Source organism: Protopterus annectens, chromosome 6.part0 (genome assembly GCF_019279795.1).
Source record: "Protopterus annectens isolate FY-2018-M chromosome 6.part0, PAN1.0, whole genome shotgun sequence".
In the NCBI taxonomy this organism is placed as follows: domain Eukaryota; kingdom Metazoa; phylum Chordata; order Ceratodontiformes; family Protopteridae; genus Protopterus; species Protopterus annectens.
Window position 1 is genome coordinate 1,137,978,793 of NC_056737.1, and position 23,360 is coordinate 1,138,002,152.

The 23,360-nt window shown below is 45.7% G+C and overlaps 1 protein-coding gene across 2 annotated transcripts in view; it reads right to left on the reverse strand.

Moving 5' to 3' along the window:
- The window catches only part of TANC1 (tetratricopeptide repeat, ankyrin repeat and coiled-coil containing 1), a 3,647,153-nt gene that overhangs the window by 3,460,514 nt on the left and 163,279 nt on the right, over positions 1 to 23,360 (reverse strand). The window lies entirely within an intron of this gene.

Consider the following 23,360-nt stretch of genomic DNA (forward strand, 5'->3'; position numbering starts at 1 on the left):
TTTGGGACCCTGGGAAATGGTTTCTCGGTCTGCAGCAGGGCTTTTATATAAAAACTTGAGTCAGGGACTCGATAGTATCTGTCTGGTTTAGGTGGTGCTGGAGGTAAGGAATCTGGATTTAGACTGGATTCAGTGTAGACATCATCCAGAATGACCAAAACAGGAGGAATGGCAAGGGGTCTATGCTGAGGCAAAAGAAGAAACTCACAGAGTCTTTTCTTGGAGTCAGAGAAATCTTGTCCTTCCCAGTGGAAATGCTCTCTCATGGTGTGCAGGGTTTCCCCAAAAGAGAAGTCTTCAGGGGGAGAAACAGAGGGAATAGACTTCCTCAGCATCTGAGCCTTCATAGAGAGTGAAGGGGTAATCCTGTTCCTCAGAGTCTGATGAGGAAAAGGATTCCTGATCAGGAGGAGGTAAATCTTCCTCCAGTCTAGGCCTTTTGTCAGGAGGGGGTTGGGAACCTCTGATAAGGGTAATCAGGTCCTCCGCCATTTTGAGCATCTGTTTTTTAGGCATAGGGGCCAATATGGGAGTCTGTGGATCCGGTTTCTTAACCTTTGGAGGCTTAGCGTGTGACTTAGTGGAAAGAGTCGTCGGTTTAAAGACGCCTTCTGAAACCGAAGGCCTGTCCATAGTCTCCGGATCGCCGCCAGGGCTGGCGTTCGCAAGTTGAGGAGGAACCGGCTCCAGTGGCCCAGTAGATTCTGACTGAGAAGTAGTCGTATTTTCTAAATCTGCGGTAGTCAGGGGCTGCGTAGGCGCCTCACTGAATACTGAAGATCCGGCGGTAGGCCTAACCGAGACCTCGGTATCTGGTCTGGGTCTAGGCTGCCGGGCTTTGTCCTTGTGTTTTTTAAACATAGCGGTAGTCGGAGGTTCCGACGACATAATGTAGTTGAATTTTCTGCCAAAATAATGTCGGGCGGTATCAGCCCGACGCTTAATAGTGCGTTTATTGAACCTAGCGTAAAACCAACAACCAGAAACATCGTGGTCTGGGCCTAGGCAAGGAATACAATAAGAATGAAAATCCTTATGAGGTATTTGCTTCCCACAAGAAATACAATTATTAACTTTGTCTGACATCGGTCTGAGGCAAGAAAAGGTTCCCCAACGGGGTACTTAGCTTTATAGAAGACTTCGGCTGAAATTCTGTTCAAAAATCTCAGGAGCTGGCCGACCGGCACTTGCGAACTGCTTCTTCTTCGGGCACCGCGCGGCAAGAAAGACTGGAGAAAATGGCGTCGGCTGCCTCTTTTATACCCCTGCCGCACTGACGTCAGGGAAGAAGCGACGACAACCGACGCCGGACCAAGGCTTTGGAATTCAGGCAGACTGCGAGACCGCCTGACAGCAGAATAACCCAAGTGTGATGACTGCAGCAGCATAGCACAATGAACATCTGTACTGTTCTTCATGTTTCACTGTTGCAGTCATCACACTTGGGTTGCAGTCATCACACTTGGGTTGATTCCAAAAGCTAAGGAAGGGTGGAGGCAGTCAAGAGGAGTTAGGGCTGGCTAGCAGGCCCTGTAAGACTGCTGTAGCAAATCCAGCTCTGGATTTAGAAAAAAATAGGTAAGGGTGAATACAGAACTCCAGGTTGCAGCTTCCAGAATGTCCCTGTTAAGGACTCCCCTGAGAAATGCTGTAGAGGTGGATTTAGCCCTAGTGGAATGTGTTCTGATCCCGTGTGGGGTTGGTTTTCCATGGTGCTTGTAGCAGAAATGGATGCAGTGTGCTATCCATTTGGAAATGGTTTGCTTTGAAATGGCCTTGCCCTCCGGGAGGGCCCCTGTAGCAAAGCTGACTAGCAGTTGGTCAGATTTTCTGAAAGGTTTAGTCCTGTCAAGGTAGAACCTGAGCTGTCTGTGCACGTCCAAGGAGTGCAGGATCCTTTCTCCTTTATTCTGAGGATTAGGGAAGAAGGTTCGCAAACAGAAGGCTAGGTTTAGAGCCACATTGGAGACCACCTTAGGCATAAAGAATGGGTTAGTCAGGAGGGAAACCCTGTCAGCATGAAAAATAATGAAGGATTCCACAGACATTAGTGCCTGTAACTCAGACACTCTTCTAGCTGAGGTTATAGCTAAAAGCAAGGCTGCTTTCCAAGAAAGGAATTTTAACTCTGCTGAAGCCGCAGATTCAAAAGGGGGAACCATGAGCTTCTCCAGTACAAAGTTAAGGTCCCAGGCAGGGGTGGGTGCTCTCCTATGGAGGCCTTAAGTTGTTAGCCCCTCACAGGAAAGTACAGTTGTGTACACTTACCATAAATGTAGATGTCTGAGTGTATTCACTGTTGCAGTCATCACATTTGGGTTATCAGTCGGCTTGATTATCAAAGTCTATGGTCCTGCGTCGGTTACTGTCTCATCTTCCGTGATGTCAGGTAGTCAGGGTATAAAGCATGCAGCAGACGCCATAATATCAGTTTTTCTTGCCCCAGATGTCAGGTGCCCCCCCAATATATATATATACACACACACACACACACACACAAGGTTATACCTCCAACAAAAAAGCAAACACACCAAAAAGCTTTTAAGTATAGTAAAGAAGAACTGAGGTATAGCCAAAGGAAGTCAGGGGGCTGGAGGGAGGGTAACCAGGACTGCAACAGTGAATACACTTGAACATCTACATTTATGGTAAGTGTACACAACTGTACTATGTACTTCGTGTTTCACTGCTGCAGTCATCACATTTGGGTAGATTCCCAAAGCTAAGTATGGGAGGAGGAATTTAGATAGTATTAGGACCAGCTATAAGGCCCTGCAAGACTGCAGTGGCAAAGTCAGTTCTGGATTTAGAGAAGATTGGCAAATGGTAATGCTTGGTGAAGGTATGTACAGAACTCCAGGTAGCAGCTTCTAGGATGTCTCTGGTAGGGACACCTCTGAGAAAGGCTGTAGAGGTAGATGCAGCCCTGGGGGATAGGTTTTCCATGGTGCTTATAGCAGAAATGAATGCAATGGCCTATCCATTTAGAAATGGTTTGCTTTGAAATAGCCTTCTCCTCTGCCCCTGCAGCAAATGCAACCAGCAGTTGTTCAGATTTCCTTTGAGGTTTAGTCCTGTCCAAGTAAAATCTAAGTTGTCTGCGCACATCTAAGGAGCGCAGTATCCATTCCCCTTTGTTCTGTGGATTAGAAAAGAAGGTTGGCAAATGAATGGACTGGTTAAGAGCCACACTGGATACAACCTTGGGCATGAAAGAGGGATTGGTCCTGAGGGACACCCTGTCCGCATGAAAGAGGATGATATGCAGGTGCATTTGACTTGGGTTCCATTTGCCCTGAATGCACTTCCCTACCAGGTGAGCCACCAGGCATAGTCTGATGTGTCTGTTAGGGTTTGGGTGGCAGGGGGTAGAGTGAATAGTAGTCCCTTGTTTTGGTGGCAGGCTTCTGCCCACCAAAGGAATTCTAACCGTAGGCAAGGTACGATAGGAATCATTGCTTCTAGATCCTGAGAATGTTAACACCATAGGCTTTTTAGATACCATTGTAGTTTCCTCATATGCAGTCTTGCATATGGAATTAGTAGAATACACGAGGCCATGAACCCAAAGGCTTGCAGTGTTTGCCTTGCAGATAAGCAGGGTTTTTGTGGTCACTATCTTGAAGCAAGTTGTCAAATGAATTTGTTTCTGTGGTGTGAGGAAAGCCATCTGGGAAGTTGTGTTCAAGCTTGCTCCCAGGAATACAATTTGTTGACAGGGTACCAGATGTGATTTCTTTTTGTCTATGGTGTATCCCAGACAAGTTAACACCTTTTGTACAAATGCCAGATGATTCAGAAGTATGTCCTAGCTTTCTGCCTGAATTAGACAATAGTCCAGGTATGGGTATATTTGAATATTTCTTTGCCTGAAAAATGCAATGACTGGAGCTAGACACTTTGTGAATACCCTGGGCGCAGTAGATAAGCCAAAGGACAGTGCAAAGAACTGATAGTGTACGCAGCCTGCTTTGAAGTGTAGGTATTTTCTGCAAGATTCCCTGACTGGGATGTGCAGGTAGGCTTCCTTTAAATCCAGTGTTGCCAACCAAGCATCTTTGCCCATCATGGTGAAGAGTTAGCATCTTGGATTTTGGAATCACCAAAAAGGTGTTTAGGATAGACAGGTCCAGGATAGGATGCCATGAGTTGTCTTTTCTGGTTACCACGAAAAGTCTCGAGTCGAAACCTTGTCCCTTTTCCTCTCCTGGTACAGTCTGAATAGCCTTTAATCTTAGAGAGAGTACTTGCTTTTGAGCCTCTCCCCACTGATTTGGGGGGTAGATCTGGCTAACCGTTTGGGGTTGGTAGCATGCGGAAGTGAAATATGTATCCTTCGGAAACTATGTTTAACACCCATTTGTCCTGGACAATGAGTTCCCAGTTTTTTGCTTGCAAAGCAATCTTTTCCCCCCTAAAGGAGCAGTGAGTTGAGAATTGCTTGGAAGTTTTAAAGTTAAGTCATTGAGACAGCAAGGGGGAGTCTTACTACTTCCTGATTTGGAAGTGGGAACCCCCCACAGATTAGTCCTGTGCGTACCTTGGGACTGAAGCCTGGGTGTTCTGCTGGTACTGGGTTTGAAGTGAGTAGGCCTGGAAGAGGCAGGAAAGGTCCAATTCTTAGAAGGCCAATGCCTAGTAAATCTAGGAGGCTGCACTTGTAAGAAATCTTTAACAATTGCATAGATTTAGCTTTTTCCTCCATCTTTTTAAGAACAACTTCTGCTTTGTCGCCAAACAGGCGGTCCTGATTTAAGGGAGCATCCAGCAATTTAGTTTTATCATGATCTGGCAAAGATTGCTCCTTAAGCCAAGCATGCCTCCTAAGTACAGACCCGGTGACAGCAGCCCTGCAAGATGGCTCTAGTGAATCAAAACCACATTGCAAAGTATGTTTTCCAACCTTTTCAGCAGAATGCATTAAATCCTGTAAATCCTTATTTTCAGCACAATCAGGAATCAACATCATTTTCTGTTTAAGCAATCCAATGATATGCTGCTGATACTTTAACATATGAAACTGTCAATTTAAGGCCCTGATGGACAAGGTTGCAGAGGTGTATACCTTTTTATCCCATCTATCCAGGGCCCTGGAATCTCTATCAGAGGGGGTAGGATTTTTGGCAATAGCAGCCTTAATACCCTTGGGTCCCTGTGAAATGGTCTCAGGGTCCACAGTAGGATTTCTAAAAAGGAACTTATGAGAATCAGGAACTCTAATATCTGTCAGGTTTTCTGGGAGAAGGAGGTAAAGAATCAGGGGCCAAACTTAATTCCGAAACGGCATCGTCAACAATGTCCAGCACAGGAGGGATAGCTAAAGGCCTGTGTTGAGGCAGGAGTAAGAAATCTCTAAGCTTCTTTTGAGAATCAGAGTAATCCTGGCTTTCCCAGTGAAAATGTTCCCTAAGAGTATGCAAGGTTTCACCAAAAGAAAAATCCTCAGAGGGTGAAGCAGAGGGAATAGAGTCCTCTGCATCAGAATCCTCATACATAGAGAAGGATAAATCCTGGTCATCAGAGGAGACAGAAATTTCAGAATCCTGTTCAGAAGTATCTTAAGCAAATTCAGTCCTAGGTCTCTTTGAGGGGGAAGGCTGGCTTCCCCTGATTAAAGTAATAAGGACTTCAGCCATTCTTATCATTTGTTTTTTAGGCATAGAGGCCTGACTATGCGGTCTGGGCATCAGTTTCCTAGGCATGGTTCAAGTTTTAGGCCTATAAGAAGAAGATGGCATCGGTTTAATATGCAAGTCAGTAGGCCTGAATACACCCACAGAAGCCGGTGCCTGCACAGCGGCTCTGGACCCATCCAAGGTAGAGACATCCGCAGGTGTCATAGTTGAAGCATCTCCCGGCATACTAGACTCCAAATGGGTGTCAGTAGAGGCCTGCAAATCTGAAATAGCGGGTATCAGGGGCTGCAAAAGCGCCTCACTGAGTACCGGCGAACTGGCGACTAGCTTAGGAGAAGTGTCAACGGCAGCTTTGGACCTAGCCAGCCTGTCTCTGTCTTTATCTTTGGGTTTTTCGGAATGTTGGTAGTCGGGTAGCTGACCGAAGACATATCTGAATAATTGAACAGAGTAACGAAATATTTAGAAGCGAAAATGTACAGACGAAGAATAGTTTGTGGTTTAAATAAGGCACAAAACAGACAGCGAAGAACGTCGTGGTCAGGGCCTAGGCAAGAAATACAGTAAGAATGAAAATCTTTATGAGGTATTTGCTTTCCACAAGAAATACAATTACTGACTTTTACTGACATCGGTTTAGAGCAAGAAAAAGTTTCCCCAACGGGGTGCTTAGCCTTGGGTTGACGACTTCGGTTCTGAAACTCGAAAACGGAAATTTCAGGAGTCAGCCGACCGGCACTTGTGAAATGCTTCTGCTTCGGGCACCGCACGGCAAGAAAGACTGATGTAATGGCGTTGGCTGCATGCTTTATACCCCTGACTACCTGACGTCCCTGAAGATGAGACAGCAACCGACGCAGGACCCAAGACTTTGATAATCAGGCTGACTGAGGGCTCCTGCAAGCAGATAACCCAAATGTGATGACTGCAACAGTGAAAAACGAAGAACATCTGTTTGAAGAGAGGGTGAGCGAAGAGGTGGCTCAGTATTATAATGAGCTGAGATGACATAGGCATGAATCTTAATTGAGGAGGAGGATAGGCCTCTGTGGAGTAGCTCTGCTAGGTAAATCAAGGATTTGAGGAAAGAAGGGCACAGCTGCGTCCTTTCCTTGAAATTGATTCCAAGAACAATATCCTTTCCACTTTTCAGCATAGGATTTCCTAGTACTAGGCCTTCTGGCCTCAAGAATGATGTCCAGCACCTGTTTGCTGAGCGTTGCTGGTGGAGTATTCAGGGGATAAGCCAGGCTGCAAGGTTTAGGGTTTGCAGCTGTGGATGCAAAATCTGTCCCTCCTGCTGAGACAGCAGGGAAGGTGTCTGACGAAGGTGCCAGGGTGGCACTGTTGTCAGACTGTGTAAGAGTGGGTAACGGTGCTGGCGTGGCCAGTCTGGGGTAATAAGAATTGCCCTTCGGCTGTCCTGTCTGATCTTGACTAGTACCTTTGAGAGGAGGGGCAGAGGTGGAAAGCATAAATTGAAAGGTTTTCCCATTTGAAGGATAAGGCATCCACCCTCCAGGGCCTGCTGTGAGGGTTCCTGGTGCAAAATTTGCTCAACTGGTGGTTCTGAGGGGAGGCAAAGAGGTCCACCTCTGCTGTCCCCCACCTCTGGATTAGAAGGTTGAAGGTGTTGGGCTTCAATTTCCACTCGTGTGGGTCCAGGAGATTTCTGCTCAAGTCGTCTGCCAGTGAATTCTATTTGCCTGGCAGGAATTGAGCTTGTAGATGCACTTGGTTGCTCAAGGCTGTGTTCCACAGAGCCATGGCTAACCTGCAGAGTGGGTAGGAAAGGGTTCCCCCCGCTTGTTTATGTACCACATAACTGTGGTGTTGTCTGTTTTTATCAGTAGCTGTCCTGGAAGGATTAGGTATTTGAAGGCTGTCAGAGCATACTATACAGATGATATCTCTTTTTGATTGATGTGCAGCAGGATTTGTCCTGGGCTCCACTTGCCCTGAATGCATTTGCCTGTCATGTGAGCCCCCAATGCATACCCTGATGCGTCGGTAGTCAGGATTTGGACAGCAAGGGGTTGAGTGAAAGGCAGTCCCTTGTTGTGGTCGCATGCTTCTGCCTACCAAAGGAACTCTGCCCTTAGACAAGGTACGATAGGAATGACTGTTTCCAGGTCCTGAGAATATTGGCACCAAAACCTTTTAAGTACCACTGTAGTTTCATCATATGCAGTCTTGCATATGGAATTAGCAGAATGCATGAGGCCATGAAACCTAGGGCTTGCAGTATTTTCCTTGCAGATAGCTGGGTTTTGCTGGCCATTTGTTTGAAGTAGTTGTTCAAATATACCTGTTTTTCTGGAGTGAGAAATGCCATCTGGGAAGTTGTGTGCAAGCTTGCTCCCAGAAATACATCTTTTTGACTGTACACCAGTTGTGACTTCTTGATGGTGTACCCCAATGAAGATAGGAGTCTTTTTACAAATGCCAGGTGCTGAAGTAGCAATTCCTGACTGTCCGCCTGAATCAGGCAATCGTCTAAGTATGGCAAAATTTGGTTATTTCTCTGTCTTCAGTATGCAAAGGCTGGAGCCAGGCACTTAGGTTCATAGGTTCATAGGTTCATACTAGGCTATCTGCCCAAGGGCATTTACAAGCCTAGCCCATAGTTTTGTGGCTTACGCCACCCCTTTAGTATGGGGAACTATACCCATTATTTTGCTGTGCCTCTGTCGAGCAGTGACACTGAGGTAATCCCTGGGGTATATCTGCGATCTCCCATCCATTGGTCAAGATTTCTCTTGAACAAGGCCAGCGAGGTGCTCTGCCTCACATATACCGGGATTTTGTTCCACAGCATAGGGAGTCTTTGGGTGATGAATCTATCCCTCCAGCACGTCCTATTAATAGCCGTGTCGAGGTTTAAGTCTCCGCCCTTGTGGCTCTGATGGATCTAGATTTTTGAGGTGAAGCATATTCATCAAATCTGGGTTTGACATGGCCTTGTATGTTAGGCAAAGGTCACCTCTGAGCAAGCGTGCGACTGAATAGAGCTGGAGTTCTTTCAGTCGGGCAGCATAGGACAGATTTTTGAGACCCTTTATCCTTTTGGTGAGGAACTTTTGTGGCCTCTCCAGCTGCTGCAAGTGTCGGGTCAGATACATTCGAATGGGGCATTGTACTCAATCATTGGTCTGATGAGTGATGAGTAGAGGGAGACAATGACCTCCCTTGATCTAGATGAGAATCCCTTCATGATAAGGTGGGCAATGTAGAAGGTCTTCCTAACTACTTTAGCTACATGGGTGTCGAATGACAGACTACTATCAACCTGGGTCCCCAGGTCCCTGATAACTTCTTCTGTGCTCAGTGGATTGCCACCTATTTGGTAGCTAGGGGTAACCTTGTTTTTCCCGAAGGTATGACTATGCATTTTTGGCATTTAACTTTAGGCCATGGCTCTGGCACCAGTTATCCGTTTCTGTGAGACCCTTCTGAAGGATATCTGTGTCAGATGTGTTTTCTACTATGGCGCCCAGTTTGCAGTCATCTGCAAACTTTGTCAGCCATAACCCTCCTGTGTTTGCTTGTACTTCGGAGAAGTAGATGCCAAACAAGAGTGGGCCTAGGACTGAGCCCTGTGGGACACCACTTGTGATAGGCTTTGAGTCTGACATGGCGCCAGCAACTCTGACCCTGTGGGTTCTGTCACTCAGCCAGTTTGCAACCCATCTTGTGATGTATGGGTTAGATGTTAGAGTGTATTCACTTTGTGAATACTCTGGGCGCAGTAGATAAGTGAAAGGGAAGTGCAGAGAACTGATAGTGCATAGAGCCTGCCGTGAAGCAGAGATATTTCCTGCAAGACTCCCTTATGGGGATGTGCAGATAAGCTTCTTTTAAGTCTAGGGTGACTAACCAGGCATCCTTGGCTAACATAGGGAGAAGCTGTTGCATGGTAAGCATTTTGAATTTTGGGACCACCAGAAAAGTGTTGAGAATTGATAGATCCAGGATAGAGCCCAAGTGCCCTCTTTTCTGGGCAAAAGAAAAGTACAGTTGTGTACACTTACCATAAATGTAGATGTTAGAGTGTATTCACTGTTGCAGTCATTACATTTGGGTAATCTGCTGGCAGGTTGCCCTCAGTCGGCCTGAATAACAAAGTCTTGGGTCTTGCGTCGGTTGCGGTCTCCTCTTCCATGACGTCAGGTCATCAGGGGTATAAAAAGTACAGTTTTGTACCTACCATAAATGTAGATGTTCGAGTGCTAATACAGCTGCAGTCATAACAGATGGGCTCTCCTGCCGTCAGGCGGGTCCTCGGTCGGCCGAATTCCAAAGTCTAGGTCCGGCGTCGGTTGTCGTCACGTCTTCCCTGACGTCAGTGCGACAGGGGTATAAAAGAACCAGCCGACGCCATTTTCTTCAGTTTTTCTTGCCCCAGATGTCAGGTGCCCCCGGAAGGAAGGCAATACATAAAATTATGTAGTAATGCAATGCAATATAATCAAAAAACAGTAGTTGCAAGCAAATACACCATAAAAGAATACCCCTAGAGGGAAGGAGGAGGAAACCTGGACTGCAGCTGTATTAGCACTCTAACATCTACATTTATGGTAGGTACAAAACTGTACTATGTTCATCGTGCATACACAGCTGCAGTCATAACAGATGGGTAGAATCCCAAAGCTAAGAAAGGGGTGGTAGGCACTAGGTGGATCTAGGAGGAGCCAAAATGCCCTGCAAGACTGCAGTGGCAAAGCCTGCTCTAGATTTGGAGTATAATGGTAGGTTGTAGTGTTTGGAGAAGGTATGCACAGAACTCCAAGTGGCTGCTTCCAAAATATCCTTGGTAGGAACTCCTCTGAGGAAGGCTGCAGAGGTGGCTGTGGCCCTGGTGGAATGAGTTCTAATGCCTGTAGGTACAGTTTTGCCATGAAAGGAATAGCAAAAACGTATGCAGTGGGCTATCCATTTTGAGATTGTCTGTTTGGAAATTGGCTTTCCTTGAGCTCCTACCGCATAGGCCACAAAGAGCTGTTCTGATTTTCTGAAAGGTTTTGTTCTGTCCAAATAATAACGCAGTTGCCTGTGGATGTCCAAGGAATGTAGTAATCTCTCCCCTTTGTTTTGAGGATTGGGATAAAAAGTAGGTAAATGTATGGCCTGATTTAAAGCTACCCTGAATACCACTTTAGGCATAAAGGACGGGTTGGTTCGTAAGGAGAGACTGTCCTGATGGAAGATGATAAAAGGCTGGACAGCCATGAGAGCCTGTAGTTCTGAAACTCTACGAGCTGAAGTGATAGCCAGAAGGAAAGCTGTTTTCCAGGACAAATATTGCAAATCTGATGAGGCAGCTGGCTCAAAAGGAGGCAAAGTCAGTTTTTCCAGAATGAAATTAAGATCCCAAGCAGGTATTGGTCGTTTCCTTGGAGGTCTTAAATTCTTAGCCCCTCTGAGGAACTGTCTTAAAAGAGGGTGAGAGAATAAAGGAGGATCAGTGTTGTATTCTGCAGAAATGGCTGAGGCATGGATTTTGATGGAGGAGAACGAAAGTCCACTGCTTAGCAGTTCAGCCAAATATTGTAGTATTTGAGGTAAATTCAGTTTTCCAGGGTTCTGGCCCTTTTTCTCATTCCAGACACAAAAACGTTTCCATTTTGCGGAGTAAGCTTTTCTAGTTGATGGCCTTCTGGCCTCCAAAATGACATCCTGCACCTCCTTGGAGAGTAGGGCCTGCTGTGATACTAAGGAATTTTCCATGCGGCTAGATTGAGTGTTTTTAGCTGACTGTGAAGAGTTTTGAAGCTGTGCTGAGTCAGAAGAAGAGGCATTAGAGGTAGGGTCCATGGAGGGGAATGTGTCAGGCTCCTCAGGAGTGGGTACCAGTGTTGCCTTGGCCAGTCCGGAGCAATGAGGATCATCTTTGGTCTGTCTGCTCTGGTCTTCAATAGGACTTTGGGCAGCAGAGGAAGAGGCGGGAAGGCATAAACTGTCATTGATGTCCAACTGAAAGAGAGAGCATCCACTCTCCAGGCCTTTGGATGGAAGATCCTCGAGCAGAATTTTGTCAATTGATGATTTTTGTAGGAGGCAAAGAGATCTATGTCTGGCCTTCCCCATTCTTGGATTATTTCTGTAAAAACTTTTAGATGCAACTTCCATTCGTGTGGATCTGTCATATTCCTGCTTAGGTTGTCTGCCAGCGTGTTTTCCTTGCCTGGCAAGTACTGTGCTTGTAGTTCCATTTGTAAGTCCATGGCCATGTTCCAAAGTGACATGGCCAGTCTGCATAGGGGATAAGAATGTGTTCTTCCCTGCTTGTTTATGTACCACATAACTGTGGTGGTGTCCGTTCTTATCAATAGTTGACCTGGTTGTAGAAGGTCCTTGAAAGCTATAATAGCATTTATTACTGCTAGCATTTCTTTTTGATTGATGTGAAGGTGCTTTTCTTTTTGGGACCATTTGCCCTGAATGCACCGGTCTGTCATGTGCGCCCCCCAGGCGTAGTCCGAGGCGTCTGTTGTGATGACTTGATTTGCTTGAGGCTTGCTGAATGGAAGACCTGTGTTTGTTTGACATGCTTGAGCCCACCACAGAAATTCCTTTTGCAGACATGGAATTAGTGGTAGTATTGTTTCCAAACTGTGGCTGTGTTGAGACCATATGTTTTTTAGGTACCATTGTAGTTTTCTCATATGCAGCTTTGCACATGGGATTAGTAAGATGCAAGATGCCATGAATCCCAGAGCCTGCAGGATTTTCCTTGCAGTCAGCCTGGTGCAATTTGCCAGTGTTCTGAAATATTGAATTAGTTGCCCCTGCTTCTCTGGCATGAGGTAGGCCATCTGGGTGTTTGTGTCCAAATTGGCACCCAGGAAAGTTATATTCCGAGAGGGTATTAGCCTTGATTTCTCTTTGTTGACTGTGTATCCCAGAGAGTTTAATAACATTATTACATAAGCCAGATGTCCGCTTGGATCAGGCAGTCATCCAAATAAGGGTATATTTGTATCCCTTGAAGTCTGCAGTAGGCAATTACTGATGCCAGGCATTTCGTGAATACTCTGGGCGCAGTAGATAAGCCAAAGGGCAATGCAGAGAATTGATAATGGGTTGAACCTGCAAGAAATCGGAGGTATCTTCTGCAATTTTGTCTGATTGGGACATGCAGGTATGCCTCCTTGAGGTCCAATGTTACCAGCCAAGAATCCTTGCCCAGCATGGGAAGAAGTTGCTGTAGAGTGAGCATCTTGAATTTTGGTACGAGTAGGAACGTGTTTAGGATGGAAAGGTCCAAAATAGGTCTCCAATCTTTTCCCTTCCTTGGCACCAGAAATAGCCTGGAATAAAAACCTTGACCTTGTTCGTGTGTAGGTACCTCTTGAATAGCTTTCATGTTTATAAGATCTGAAATTTGCTTTTGTGCCTCTGCCCTTTGATTGTGTGGCAGTTTTAGCATGCCTCTCATTTTTGGAAGGGTATGAAAATGGAATTTGTAGCCTCTGTTTATAATGTCCAGGATCCATTTGTCCTTTGTGACAACATGCCAATTTTTTGAGAATACTGCCAGCTTTCCTCCTAAGGGGGCTGCCATTTGAGACCTGGTTGGCCTGCAAAGGGGAAAGTCATTGGGTTTGCTTTCTGAAAGATTGTGAGTTGTCCTCACCACCTCTTTGTGTAGGAGCTTGCCATTGTCTGCCTCTGTACGATCCTTGTGATTGTCCTCTGCCCCTCGGGCGCCTGTATCTGCCTCTTTGGGGTCTGTCTGTGGCAGGAAAGGACCAGTTTTTGGAAGGCCAATTTCTACTAAAACGTGGGGGTTGAACCTGCAGAAATTATTTCACAGTTTGCATTGATTTAGCTTTTTCCTCCATTTTCCGTAATACTTCCTCAGCATTTGCCCCAAATAGTACATCCCTTTGAAGAGGGGCGTCTAGTAATTTAGCTTTGACATGATCAGGCAAGGCTTGTTCCTTGAGCCAGGCATGCCTACGTTTGACTGAGCCTGTAACAGCAGCTCTACATGAGGCCTCTAGAGCATCAAAACCACATTGTAAGGTATAGTAGATAAACCACAACAACCAACAGTAACAAATATGGTAAAAACCACAGCAGCAGCAATCCAGCAATTCCAAGGAAGGAAATTTATTCACCAAACAGCAGTAAAAAGATTTTTTACTGCTGTTTGGTGAATAAATTTCCTTTACCACTGCTAAGGTATGTTTACCCACTTGTTCTGCACTATGCATCAAATCCTGCAACTCCTTCAAGTCTGGTTGTTCAGGTTGTGACATTTTACTTTTCAATTGAGATAACAGAAACTGTTGGTATTTTAGCATATGAAACTGACAGTTTAAGGCCCTCATGGTTAAGGTAGCCGAGCTATATACCTTTTTTCCACACCTTTCTAAGGATCTGGAATCTCTCTCGAAAGGCAATGGATTTTTGGCAATGGAAGCCTTAACTCCCTTGGGCCCCTGTGAGATGGTTTCTAGGTCAGCAGCATGGCTTTTGTAAAGAAATTGGTGCGAGTCAGGAACCCTGTAGTACCGGTCAGGCTTAACTGGAGCTGGAGGTAGAGAGTCTGGGTTAAGGCAGGCCTCCGAGTAAACATCATCTAGGATGTCCAAGACAGGAGGTATAGCCAGAGGCCTGTGCTGGGGTAACAAAAGAAATTCCCTGAGCCTTTTCTTGGAATCTGAATAATCCTGGCCTTCCCAGTGGAAGTGTTCTCTTAAGGTATGCAAAGTTTCCCCAAATGAGTAATCCTCAGGGGGGGATACAGAAGGAATAGACTCCTCTGCATCAGAGTCTTCAAAAGGGGAGTAAGACTGCTCCTGATCATCAGAGTGTTCTGAAATAATGGAGCCCTGATCAGAGGAGGGGGAATCTTCCTCCACTCTGGGCCTTTTGTCCGGAGGTGGCGGAGAACCTCTGATTAAAGTAAATAAATCCTCAGCCATTTTAAGCCTCTGTTTCTTAGGCATGGGGCCAGGAGATGGGCCCTGTGTAGCTGGTCTCTTAGGGTGCATGGTTGCTTTAGACTTGGTGAAAGCCTTGATGGAGAAAGAAGAGGAAGGTCTGAAGACACCTTGAGTGGAGGTGGACCTGTCCACATTCTGGGTTTCAACGCCAAGAGTGGCTTCAGTATCCGTAGTCGGGGTGTGGGCAGAGGAGCCTGCGACCTCGGGTACTGGAGACACCGCCAAAGATGTGTCGTCAGTAACCAGGGGCTGCGTAGGCGCCTCACTGAAAACCGGACCACGTGTAGTCGGCTTTGGCGTGGTGTCGGTAGAGACCGCGGACCTCGAGTGTCGGTCCTTGTCTTTGCGCTTTTTAGACAAAACCGGAGTCGGAGTATCCGACGACATGGTATAGTTAAATGCTTTCCCAAAAAAATGCTGGGCGAACTCCGCCCGACGCTTAATATTGCGTTTGTTGAATGTAGCACAAAAGTGACAGACCGAGACATCGTGGTCTGGGCCTAAACAAGGTATAGAGAGAGAATGGAAATCCTTATGCGGTATTTGCTTCCCACAAGAAATACAATTATTAACTTTGTCTGACATTGGTCTGAGACAAGAAAAGTTTCCCCAACGGGGTACTTGGCTTTTAAGAAGACTTCAGTTTCCAAATTTTTCGTAATCTCAGGAGCTGACCGACCGGCACTTGCGAACTGCTTCTGCTTCGGGCACCGCGCGGCAAGAAAGACTGAAGAAAATGGCGTCGGCTGGTTCTTTTATACCCCTGTCACACTGACGTCAGGGAAGAAGCGACGACAACCGACGCCAGACCTAGACTTTGGAATTCGGCCGACCGAGGACCCGCCTGACGGCAGGAGAACCCATCTGTTATGACTGCAGCTGTATGCACGATGAACATCATGCAGCCAACACCATTTTAATCAGTTTTTCGTGCCCCAGATGTCAGGTGCCCCCCAAATGGAGAGCAAAAATATATATAAATAAACTGTATATATATATAAATGCACTTTTAGAAACATAAACTTTACCTTCAACTAAAAGCAAATACACCACAAAGGCTTTTGAGTATAGTGAAGGAAAGAAAAGGTATAGAATGAGGGATGGCAGGTGGGTAACCTGGACTGCAAAGGTGAATACACTCGAACATCTACATTTATGGTAAGTGTACACAACTGTACTATGTTCTTCGTGTTTCACTGTTGCAGTCATTACATTTGGATAGAATCCCAAAGCTATGGATAGGAGGATGGAACTAAACAGCATTAGGAGCAGCTATAAGGCCCTGCAGGACTGCAGTGGCAAAGCCTGTCCTGGATTTAGAGAAGAGAGGTAAATGATAATGCTTTGTGAAGGTATGAATAGAGCTCCAAATGTCTTTGGTTGGGACCCCTCTGAGAAAAGCTGCTGAAGTAGAGGCAGCCCTGGTGGAATGGGATCCGATCCCCTTGAGCACAGGTTTACCATGGTGTAAATAGCAGAAACGAAAGCAGTGGCTTATCCATTTAGAAATAGTCTGCTCTGATATAGCCTCCCCCTCTGATCCTGCAGCAAATGCTACCAGTAGTTGCTCAGACTTTCTTAGAGATTTGGTCCTGTTTAAGTAGAATCTTAGTTGTCTGTGTACATCCAATGAATGCAGAATCGGCTCCCCCTTGTTCTGCGGATTTGGGTAAAATGTTGGCAGGTGAATGGTCTGGTTAACAGCCACACTGGATACCACCTTAGGCATAAAAGAAGGACTGTTCCTGAGGTCCACCCTGTCCGGGTAAAAAATAATGAAAGGCTCCACTGCCATGAGAGCCTGTAGTTCTGAAACCTTTCTTGCTGAAGTGACTGCCGAAAGAAAAGCTGTCTTCCAAGACAGAAATTTTATATCCGCAGTAGTTGCTGGTTCAGAAGGAAGCAGGGTGAGTTTTTCCAGCACAAAATTGATGTCCCATGCAGGAGTTGGTGCTCTCCTGGGAGGCCTTAAATTTTTGGCCCCTCTGAGATACTGTTTAAGCAGTGGATGAGAAAAGAGGGGAGGATCTGTTGTAATGAGCCGAGATGGCAGAGGCATGGATTTTTATTAAAGAAAAAGTTAGGCCCTTGTCAAGCATCTCAGTTAAGTATTGTAAAATATGAGGAATATTGGGCTTTGCTGTGTCTATTCCTTGTGCTTGGTTCCAAGCCCAGAATCTCTTCCATTTATCAGCATAAGATTTTCTAGTACTAGGCCTTCTGGCTTCCAAAATGACATCCATCACAGGTTTACTGAGAGATGTGGTTTGAATAATTAGTTGATCAGCCATGCTGCAAGATTCAGAGTTTGGAGCTGTGTATGTAGAATTTGAAAGTTCTGCTGAGACAGTAGATGAGGTGTTTGAGGCAAGTACCATGGAGAAAGGTGTGGCATATTCCTTAGAACTGGGGTACCAGTGCTGGCGAGGCCAGTCCGGAGCAATTAGGATCATTTTTGTTTTTTCCTGTCTGACTTTTAGTAAGACCTTGGACAGTAGAGGCAGAGGGGGAAAGGCATAGACTGATAGGTTTTTCCAGCTGAAGGATAGCGCATCTACTTTCCATGCTTTTTTGTGATGAGTTCTTGTGCCAAATTTGTCCAACTGATAGAAATGGGGGAGCCGAGACATACATCTATTTGTCTCTCCCCAAAACTGTGTTAACCTGTTGAAGATTTGTGGATCCAGTTTCCATTCATGCGGGTCCATAAAATTTCTGCTTAGGTCTGCCAGAGTATTTTGCTTTCCTGGCAGGAATTGTGCTTGAAGATGTATTTGGTAAGTCAAGGCTGTGTTACACGAGGCCATGGCTAGTCTGCAAAGGGGGTAGAAATGTGTACCCCCCCTGCTTGTTTATGTACCACATAACAGTGGTGTTGTCCGTCCTTATCAGTAGTTGTCCTGGATGAAGTAAGTCCTTGAAGGCTGTCAGAGCATTCTGAACAGCTAGCATTTCTTTCCGATTGATATGCAGATGCATTTGGTTTGGGCTCCATTTGCCATGCATGCATCTCCCTGCCAGGTGGGCCCCCCAAGCATAGTCTGATGAGTCTGTAGTTAGGGTTTGGGTGGCAGGGGGTAGAGTGAATGACAGTCCTTTGTTTTGGTGACATGTCTCTGCCCACCAAAGGAACTCCTGTTGCAGGCAGGGAATGAGAGGAATCATTGCTTCCAGGCTGTTACAATGTTGACTCCATAAACTTTTTAGGTACCATTGAAGTTTCCTCATATGCAGTCTCGCATATGGACTCAGTAGAATGCAGGATGCCATGAATCCAAAAGCTTGCAGATAACTGGGTTTTTGTTGCCATTTGTTTAAAGTATGTTGTCAGTTGCCTTTGTTTGTCTGGCGTGAGGGTAAGCCATCTGGGCAGTTGTATTCAAGCTTGCACCCAGGAATGTAATTATTTGAGAGGGTACCAGTTGTGATTTCTTTTCGTTTATGGTGTACCCTAGGCATGCTAGAAGCCTTTTTACAAATGCCAGATGTTGAAGAAGAGTGTCCTTGTCCTCTGCTTGAATGAGACAATCGTCCAGATAAGGATAAATTTGGACGTTTCTTTGTCTGCAGAATGCAATTACTGGTGCCAGACATTTTGTAAAGACCCTGGGCGCAGTAGATAAGCCAAAGGGCAGTGCAGAGAATTGGTAATGCAAAAAACCTGCTTTGAAGCGGAGGTATCTTCTGCATGATTCCCTTATTGGGATATGCAGGTATGCCTCAAGTCTAGAGTGACTAACCAAGCATTCTTGCCTAGCATAGGCAGTAGCTGCTGCAAAGTCAACATTTTGAATTTTGGAATGTCCAGGTACGTGTTCAGAATCGATAAGTCCAGTATTGGATGCCATGAATGGTCTTTTCTGGGTACCAGGAAAAGTCTTGAATAAAATCCTTGTCCTTATTCTTTTTCTGGTACCAGTTGAGTAGCCCCCATATCCATGAGGGATATAACTTGTTTCTGGGCCTCTGCCCACTGGTTTTGTGGCAGATCCAGCCATCCGTTTGGAATTGGCAAAGTATGGAAATTAAATCTGTACCCCTGGGATACTATGTTTAATACCCACTTGTCCTGGGTAATTAACTGCTAATTTTGAGCATGAAGTGCTAGTTTTCCCCCCAAGGGGACTGCCAAAAGATAAGTGCTTAGAGATGGCAGAAAGTCATTGAGACTGCTTACTGTAGGGTTGTCCTTTGTTTCCTCCAGGTTTGGAGGTGGAGGCACCCCATTGCTTTGACCTGTAAGAACCCTGTGATTGATATCTGGAGCCTTTTGAGTGCCTGGGTTTGCCCTGAGTGGCTCTGTTGGACACAGGAAAGGACCAATTTTTAGTAGGCCAATGCCTACTGAACCTGGGTGGCTGCAGTTGCAAGAAATCTTTTACAGTTTGCATTGATTTAGCTTTGTCTTCCATTTTCTTTAAAACCTCTTCTGCCTTATTACCAAACAGAGTATCATGCTGCAAAGGGGCATCCAACAATTTAGCTTTAACATGATCAGGCAGATTTTGCTCCTTCAGCCAGGCATGCCTTCTAATCACAGATCCAGTAACGGCGGCCCTACAAGAGGCTTCCAAGGAATCAAAACCACATTGCAAAGTATGCTTTCCAACTTGTTCTGCTGAATGCAATAAATCCTGTAACTCTATTTTCCACACAATCAGAAATCATCATAATTTTCTGTTTAAGTAAGCCCATAACATGCTGTTGATATTTAAGCATATGAAACTGGCAGTTTAAAGCCCTGATTGCCAAGGTTGCAGACGTGTAAACCTTCTTACCCCATCAATCCAGTGCCCTGGAATCTCTATCAGAAGGGGTAGGATTTTTGGCTGTAGAAGCCTTAACCCCCTTGGGACCCTGAGAAATATAGGATCAGCAGCAGGATTTTTGAAAATAAATTTGTGGGAGTCAGGAAACCGGTAATATCGGTCTTACTTACTAGGTGCCGGTGGCAGGGAATCAGGGGCCAAGCTTGATTCTGAGAACACATCATCAACAAATGTCTAATACAGGAGGTATTGCCAAAGGCCTATGATGAGGAAGAAAAAGGAAGTCCTTAAGCCTCTTTTTTTGATTCAGAGAACTCCTGACTCTCCCAGTGAAAATGTTCCCTTAAAGTATGCAAAGTCTCTCCAAAAGAGTAATCCTCAGGAGGAGATGCAGATGGAATGGATTCCTCTGCATCAGAATCCTCATAGGGTGGAATAGAAAATTCCTGATCAGAAGAAATGGACACCTGATCTGAAGATTCATAATCAGTGCCTTGCCTAGGCCTCTTAGCAGGGGGTTTGGGAACCCCTGATCAAGGTAATTAAATCCTCAGCCATTTTGATCATCTGTTTTTTAGGTATAGGGACCAGAGCACGTGGCTCATGCGTCGGTTTTTTTAGACATAGAAGTTTTTTTTTTAATCTTGTTTTGTTGTTGGCATCAGTTCAATATAAAAATGTTGAGGCCTGAAAACACCCTCAGAAGCCAGTGCCTGCTCAGAGGCTCCGGACCCATCTAAGGGAGAGACATCCGCGGGTTCAATACTCTGAGAATCTCGCGGCATAACGGACTCCGAATGGGTCTCAGTAGAGGTCTGCAACTCAAAAGTAGCGGGTATCAGGGGCTGCAAAAGTGCCTCACTGAGTACCGGCGACCCAGCGACTGGCTTAGGAGAAGTTTCGTCATCGGTTTTGGACCTCGTCGGTCTGACTCTGTCTTTTTCCTTGCGTTTTTTGTGAGCTCCGGTATTCGTATGGCTAACCAAAGACATTTCAGGGTAGTTAAATCTTGAACCAAAATACTTAGAAGCAAAAATATACCAACGCTTAATAGTGCATTGGATTAAATTTAGCACAAAACCGACAGAAAGGCACATTGTGATCAGGGCCTAGGCAAGGAATACAGTACAAATGAAAATCCTTATGCGGTATTTGCTTCCCACAAGTAATGCAATTATTAACTTTTACTGACATCGGTAAGGAGCAAGAAAAAGTTTCCCCAATGTGGTACTTAGCTTTAGTTTGAAGACTTCGGTTCTGAAACTAGAATACGAAAATTTCTGGAGTCTGCCGACAGGCACTTGCGGGCTGCTTCTGCTTCGGGCACCACGCGGCAAGAAAGACGGATTAAAATGGCATCGGCTGCATGTTTTTTACCCCTGACAACCTGACGTCATGGAAGAGGAGACAGCAACCGAAGCAGGACCCAAGACTTTGTTATTCAGGCCGACTGAGGGCAACCTGCCAGCAGATTACCCAAATGTAATGACTGCAACAGTGAAACACGAAGAACATCAGTCTGGAGTAGAAACCCTGTCCCCTTTGTTGTAGTGGAACAGGTTGAATGGCCCTGATATTGAGCAGGAAAAGTACTTTCTTTTGAGCCTCTGCCCACTGGTTTGGAGGCAGGTCTGGAAACCCGCTTGGGGTTTGCAGTTAATGGAAGTAGAATCTGTACCCCTGAAATACAATGTTTAGAACCCATCGGTCCAGAGTAATGGACATCCAGTTTTTGGCATGAAGGGCAAGTTTTCCTCCTAGGGGCAGAAGTAATTGGGCAGGGCTGGGACGGATAACTGAAAAGTCACTGTGAACTTTTTGCATAAGGGGGTGGCTTACCACTCCCTGTTTTTGAGGTGGGAACACTCCATTGTGTAGATCTCGGCATACCCTGAGACTCTAGTCTTGGTGGTCTGGTTCCCCTGTTTTTGGACTGAGAAGGCCTGGAAGGGGCTGGAAAGGACCAGCTTTTAGAAGGCCAATGTCTACTGAATCTAGGTGGCTGCACTTGTAAGAATTCTTTAACAGTTTGCATAGATTTAGCTTTTTCTTCCATCTTTAAGAACCTCTTCTGCTTTGGTGCCAAACAAACGGTCCTGATTTAAAGGAGTGTCTAGTAATTTTGATTTGACATGGTCTGACAAGGTTTGTTCCTTCAGCTAAGCATGCCTTCTCAGTACACACCCAGTGACTGCAGCCCTGTAAGATGCTTCTAGGACATCAAAGCCACACTGCAAAGTATGCTTACTAACTTGGTTTGCAGAATGCATTAACTCTTGTAAATCTTTATTTTCTGCACATTCTGGAAATAACACCAGTTTTTGTTTAATTAGTTCCATAATATGTTGCTGGTACTTCAACATGTGAAACTGGCAATTCAATGCCCGGATGGCAAGAGTTGCAGAGGTATACACCTTCTTACCCAATCTGTCAAACTCTGGAATCCCTGTCTGAAGGAGTAGGGGTTTTGGCTGTAGTAGCCTTAACATCTTTAGGTCCCTGGGAAATGGTCTCTGGATCCGCAGTACGATTCTTAGAGAAATTTGTGAGAATCAGGTACTCTGTAATACCAGTCAGGTTTTCTAGGGGCCGGTGGTAAAGTGTCTGTAGTAAGACTGGATTCCATGAAGACATCTACAACATCCAGGACAGGGGGTCTAGCTAGAGCCCTGTGCTGAGGCAACTCTAAAAATTCTCAGAGTCTCTTTTTGGACTGAGGATAGTCCTGGCATTCACAGCAGAAATGCTTTCTTAAAGTATGCAAGGTTTCACCAAAAGAAAAATCCTCTGGAAGGGAGGCAGAGGGAATGGATTCCTCTGCAACTGAATCCTCAAAGGCTGATAAGGTTATGTCCTGGTAATCAGAAGGGTCAGAGTCATCAGACTCCTGGTCTGTAGAATCAGAAAGAAACTCCATCCTTTGTTTCTTAGCAGGGGAAGGCTGGTTTCCCCTAATTAGGGTGGCAAGGTCTTCAGCCATTCTAAGCATTTGTTTTTGTGGCATGGGAGCTTGAGCATGGGCTTTGGTCATTGGTTTCCTAGGTGTAGTGCGTCCTCTGGGCCTGAGAAACGCTGTAGTTTTACCTGAAAACAAAGTCGGTTTAATGCGAACATCGGTAGGTCGGAATACACCCTCAGAAGCCGGTGCCTGCACAGCAGCTCCGGACACATCCAAGGTAAAGACATCCGCAGGTTCCATAGTCGAAGAAGCATTTTGTGTCATACCGGACACCGAATGGGTCTCAGCAGAGGCTTGCAAATCTGTAGAAGTGGGCATCAGGGGCTGCAAAGACGCCTCACTGAGTACCGGCAGACTGGCGACTAGCTTAATGGAAGCAGCGTCAGCAGTTTTGGATCTATGCGGTCTGTCTTTATCTTTATGCTTTTTCGGAAGATCGGTAGTCGGATGGCTTATTGAAGCCATTTCGGAATACAGAGAATGAGAGCAAAAGAATGTAGCGACAAAAATAGCCCAACAACGAATGGTTCTGGCGTTAAACAAGGCACAAAATCGACAGCGAGGGATGTTGTGGTCTGGGCCTAAACAGGTGACGCAGTAGGAATGAAAATCTCTGCGAGGTAATTGCTTTCCACAGGCATACAATTGGTAACTTTTTCTGACATCGGTTAGAGCAAAAAAAAAAGAATCTCCAACGGGGTACTTCGCTTTAGAAGACTTCAGGTTTGAAACTCGAAAAAAGAAAATTTCAGGTAGCGGCCGACCAGCACTTGCGAACTGCTTCTGCTTCGGGCTCCTTCTCGGCAAGAAAGACTGATGTAATGGCATCGGCTGCCTGTTTTATACCCCTGACGACCTGATGTCATGGAAGAGGCGACGGCATCTGACGCAGAAATCCCAAGACTCTGGTATTCGGGCCGACTGAGGGCTACCTGCAGGCAGATAACCCAAGTGTGATTACTGCAACAGTGAAACACGAAGAACATCCACACCTGTACGAGCCAAAATGGAACTTACTAACATTACCTTGGTCCTATGCAGC